The sequence below is a fragment of the Odocoileus virginianus genome, chromosome 3 (assembly GCF_023699985.2).
Source record: "Odocoileus virginianus isolate 20LAN1187 ecotype Illinois chromosome 3, Ovbor_1.2, whole genome shotgun sequence".
Lineage (NCBI taxonomy): Eukaryota > Metazoa > Chordata > Mammalia > Artiodactyla > Cervidae > Odocoileus > Odocoileus virginianus.
In genome coordinates, this window is record NC_069676.1 from 36,776,461 (window position 1) to 36,782,460 (window position 6,000).

A 6,000-nucleotide genomic window follows, 5' to 3' on the forward strand; every position below is an offset into this window, starting at 1 on the left:
AGGAGTCTGGGGGGGGAAGGAGTATGTCCAGGCCCCTCCCCCCCCTGCAGGCTTCAGTGTCCCTCCCAGAGGTCTATTACATCCCTTCATTCAGCTGGTTTATTAAGCCCAGAGTCTGGTGATAGGCAGATCCCAGGTACTATCCCATCTCCTGTTCAGGGAAGGAAAGTCATCCACTGTGAGTGCTGGAGAGTCCGTCTTCTGTTGAAGCTCATGAAAGGAAACAGGCCTTAGAACCGGCATGGCCCAGGAAGCTGATTTCTGTGTTAACCTGAAGAATATTTAAACATCATGACACTCTCTAATCTATTATATACCCAAAGGAATCCCTAATACTTCCTACCTAAATGAGATTATCATCAAAAACCCTTCCTTAAACACTCCACAAGGTTACTCAAAGTACCTACCTCACTCACATATTCCACCCCAAAACAGTCACCACAAATATGACTCAAGATAAAGGAAAGACAGCGCCTAATCCCACCATAGAAAAGTAACCAAAACCACTGCTGTATGGAGATTGTCTTCTAAGAAATACAGAAAAGAACATTCTCCTTCTGTTCTCCTCGTTTGTGCCACACATTAATCGCCCTACATCTCCCAAGCTTCTTAGGGTGTGCAGTGTTTTAATCGGCCAACTCTCCCAGTCTGAATTAAATCCATGCCAGACCTAGATGCTGGCATCTTCTACAAGCATTCTTTGCCCCCTTCCCTTCACTGATACCTCCCCCGGCTTCCAAAATTGTGCCAAAGATGTAATTCCCAATCTCCGTCAAACTCCTTCCTGAGGCGACTCCCGAGAGCACTTTCCTGAAATGTTAAGAGGCCCGAATGCTACCACCAATAGCCCCAGTGATGTTCCAATGTTTTCAATCCAGTGGCCCACCCCGGCCGCCCCCTCCCTTCTAAGTTTATTCTAAAACACACAGACACACACACACAGACACACACACACACACACACACACACACACACACACGAACGCACGCGCCTTTCCTTCCTGTAGGGGCGTGGCATCCACAAGAACGCCCCCCCACCCAGCCAAGAACTTACTCCTCCCACCTTTCTCCCCAGAACCTCTTGCTCTGGGTTCACTGGAAAAGAGGGTAACGACGCGACCCTCTCTAGAATCTGACCCCCGCACCCCTCTGCGGCCCAGACGACCCTCGCCCTATCTGCGCTGGTTCTTTACCTGGGTCCCGCCCACCCAAACTCGGCAGGTATCCGCAGCCCGCCCTTGGTCGGACTCCAGGCCCCAGGCCGGGTCCCCACTACCGGCCCAGGCCCCACCCCCTCGACCCCCGGCGCCCGGCCCTCCCCTCGCACTCCTTTCCCCCTCCCACCATCCACCGCAGCCACTTCCGCCCGTCCTCCGGAAGTGGGTCCGCGGCAACTGCCACCTCCCGTCATCCCGCCTTATCTCCCCCCGCCCATCATCACCGCCACCAAGGGAGCACGAAACGTGACTCTGCAGGACTTGAGGTTGTTCTGCAGTTACTAGTCACAGAACTGGAGACGAGGTGTGGGCAGGACAGAGTGCGGGTGAGAAAGGACATGGGGACAAGAGTAACGACTGTGCAAGAAGGGGCGGGGCAGAGTGTGGCGGAAAGCCGGAGCTCGCGTCACGTCGAGCCGCGCGGGAAGAAGAGCGCATGCGCATGACACCTCGCCCGGGTGGTGAAGTTTGGTTCTTGGACTGCTTGGCCAGGCTGGACTTGGGCGGGAAGGGGGCGGGGCTAGAGCCCGCAAGTGGGGGCGGAGTCAGCCAGGGGCAGTCTCGCCCGGTCCCCTTGGTTTTACTGTCTCAACAACTGCGTCTTTGGAGTTCTGAAGAAGGCCTAAGCTGGTCCACTCTCTGGATTCGAGTCCTGGTGAGAAGCAGTTCTGGAAGCACCAAGGCCTGTGTTCACCCATTCCTACGTTGAGAGCTCTGTAGCAGTACTAGAAGAAAGCTGTTTTGTTTATTGCTTACTTTTCTCGCTGCATCTCTCACGGAGGCAGGACCTTCCTTGGGTCTGAAAAGAGACTACAGTAAGCTCTCCTCCCCCTCCCGCCCCCAGGACAGCTCTGTTCTACACGCATTGTGCGAAGCCCTTGTCAAGTATCAGCACGCACCAGTCTGTACCATGGTTACCTGAGCAGCACAGAAGTCTTCCAGAGGTTAGATGGCTAGAAAGTGATAGGGGCTGAATGCGAACCTTCCAGTCGGTAACACTAACCTGTGTTGCCACTATCGTGTGCAAACAGTCTCCTCTTGAACCTTTCCACACCTTCAAACTTTAGACTTACAGTTTCCAAAATTTCCCTGGTTGATTTTTTTCAAAATGTATTGGTCAGACATGTTCTTGTCTTAAAAGTGCATGCAAAAGGAGCTACTACTAATTTTTGTTCACATGTCATCTACTTAATGACGTGTTCTAGAATTTTGCCAGGGCTTTGGATGACTTTGCAACCTTTGTTTTTTTCACCCTTTTATTGAAAACTGGAACTTAGTGTGCAGTCTTCTGGAATATCTTCTTTGATACTGAGCTGCTAAAATTCATATGTGATAAGAGTACTAGGAGGCTCTTTTGTTATAATATTTGACCTTTGACCTTAGTTCCTGCCACAAGGCCACAAAAACCCTTGGCATTTCCTCGGTGATAGGAATGTGATTTCTTCTAATGAGCAACTTTGTGTGGGCTCCTAGACAGCTTCTGAATGGGAGCTGGTCATTGAAAAGATCAAGCTACGATTAGAAAGTTGGAATTTTTTAGCATCTCCCTCCCGCGCCTTTTCTTGTGGGAAGGCTTCCCTTGTGACTCAGCTGGTAAAGAATCCACCTGCAATGCGGAAGACCTGGATTTGATCCCCTGGAGAAGGGAAAGGCTACCCACTCCAGTATTATGGCATGGAGAATTCCATGGACTATAGTCCGTAGGGTTGCAAAGAGTTGGACACTACTGAGCAACTTGCAACTTTCATTTCACTCTCATGCCACCCCCTACCCTTGCCATTGTATTGAGACGAGAGAAGGGTTGAAAATAGAGCTAATGATAAATCATACTTAGGTGATGAAGCATCCTTTAAAATTCCAACAAAATGGGGTTCAGAGAGCTTCCAGGTTGGTGAATACATCCACACACCAGGAGGGTGCCACACCCTCAACTCAGGAAGACAGAAGCTCCTGTGCTTGGGACCTAGCCCCCCCCAATGCCTATCCCCCCCATACCCCTCACCCCAGGCCTCGACCTCTGTATATCATCTGACATTCATCTGTATCCTTTAATAGATTAATAAACATAGGTAAGTGTTTCCCAGAGTTCTGTAAGTTGGTCTAGCAAATTACTGAATCCTCTGGGTACGAGGTCACAGGAACCTCCAGGTAGAACAGAAGTTGGGAGTAACTTGGGGACTTACTACTTGTAATTGGCATCTGAAGCAGAGTCAGTCTCATGGTACTGGTCCCTAACCTGTGTTATCTGATGTTATTTCAGATTGTGTCAGAATTGAGTTAAATTGTAGGACAACCAGCTGGTATCCCAGAGATCTGCTTGGTGGGAGAAAACGCCCATGCATTTGGTGTCAGAGGTAAAGTATTCTGTATGAGTAGTAATGAAGACATGTGGGAAAAAGACTGGGTTTTTCTAGTACATACATTAATCTGACTTGCTGTTAACATCAGACTGAATCCAATAGGAACTACTACTAATTTTAGGCAATCATATGTCATCCATTTAATGACATGTTCTAGAATCTTGCCAAGATTCTGGAAAGATTTACAGCCTCTGTTTCCCACCCCACCCCACCACCCTTTGGAAAACTGTAACCTAGGTTCCAGTTTCCTGGAATATCTTCCACCCACACAATTTCTCCAGAATATTAGCAGTGATCAAGTTGCATATTTACAGTACTGGGAATGTAATAGTTACTAAGTCAGGAGTCTTGAAATGATTTTTTCATTTGGAAAGATGTCGTAATATTAGAAACAGTCTTAAGACAAAATTCATATTGCTTTCACCCTCACATAATACAGTTCTACAGATAACTTCCTGATACTTTCACAACCCCATATTTACTCCACTCAGCTGGCTTTCTCATTGGAATTAATGGTAACGCCACTTCATTTGTTCAGGCCATAATGCTGAGAGTCATCCTCATACTCCTCTCGTACATTCCCTGTCAATCTGTCTGAAAATCCTCTTGGCTCTATCTTCAAACTGTGTCTCAGATTCAATACCTCGGTATTCTCACAGCCAACTTCATCCCACAGGATGAAGGACAACCCAGGTCCTTACTTTCCTCCCCCAGTAGCCTAGTCTTCACGCAACAGTCAGAGTGATCCTGGCATTTTTCTGCTTACAACCCCACAGTGTATCCCCAGTTCAATTGGAATAAAAAGTCAGTCCTTTCAGTAGACTACAGAGCCTAGTACCAACTGGCCTGCTTACTCCTAAAGGGCTTTGCTCACTCTGTCTCAGCCACTCTACCTTCATTGCTATTCCTTGGGGAATATTTCTAGTGCAAAAGCTCTAGCTGTTCTCTCTGCTTATCAGTTCATCAGTCAGTTCAGTCGCTTAGTCATGTCTGACTCTGCAACCCCATGGACTGTAGCACGCCAGGCTTCCCTGTTCATCACCAACTCCCGGAGCTTGCTCAAACTCATGTCCATCAAGTCAGTGATGCCATCCAACCATTTCATCCTCTGTCAGCCGCTTCTCCTCTTTCCTTCAAATTTTCCCAACATCAGGGTCTTTTCCAGTGAGTCAGTTCTTTGAATCAGGTGGCCAAAGTATTAGAGCTTCAGCATCAGTCCTTCCAATGAATATTCAGGACTGATTTCCTTTAAGATTGACTGATTTGATTTGTAGTCCAAGGGACTTGCAAGAATCTTCTCTAACACCACAGTTGAAAAGCATCAATTCTTCAGCGCTCAGCTTTCTTTATGGTTCAATTCTCACATCCATACATGACTACTGGAAAAATCATAGCTTTGACTAGACAAACCATTGTTGGCAAAGTAATGTCTCTGCTTTTTAATATGCTGTCTATGTTTGACATAGCTTTTCTTCCAAGGAGGAAGTGTCTTTTAATTTCATGGCTGCACTCACCATCTGCAGTGATTTTGGAGCCCAAGAAAATAAAGTCTGTCACTGTTTTCCATTGTTTCCCCATCTATTTGCCATGAAGTGATGGAACTGGATGTCATGATGTTCGTTTTTTTTTAATGTTGAGTTTTAACCCAGATTTTTCACTTTCCTCTCACTTTCATCAAGAGATTCTTCAGTTCCTCTTCACTTTCTGCCGTAAAGGTGGTATCATTTGCATATCTGAGGTTATTGATAACTCTCCCAGCAATCTTGATTCCTGCTTGTGCTTCATCCAGCCCAGAATTTTGCATGATGTACTCTGCGTGGAAGTTAAATAAGCAGGGTGACAGTATACAGCCTTGACATACTCCTTTTCTTATTTGGAACCAGTCTGTTGTTCCATGTCCAGTTCTAACTGTTGCTTCTTGACCTGCATACAGATTTCTCAGGAGGTAGGTAAGGTGGTCAGGTATTCCCATCTCTTGAAGAATTTTCCATAGTTTGTTGTGATCCACACAAAAGGCTTTGGTGTAGTCAATAATGCAGAAGTAGATGTTTTTCTGGAACTCTCGCTTTTTATATGATCCAACATGTTGCAGTTTGATCTCTCCGCTTATAAAGCTCATATTCTGGATATTTTAATTACTCTCAAATATTTCCTCAAATGTCACCTTCTCAGTGAAGCCTTCCCTGACCAACCTAATTAAACCCTGGCCCTTACCACAGCATTGCCAGTATCCCTTTGTTGTTCAGTTGCTCAGTCATGTCTGACTCTTTGCAGCCCATCAACTGCAGCCTGTCAGGCTTCCCTGTCCTTCACCATCTCCCGGAGCTTGCTCAAACTCATGTCCATTGAGTCAGTGATGCCATCCAACCATCTCATCCTCTGTCATCCTCTTCTCCTGCCTTCAATCTTTCCCAGCATCAGGGT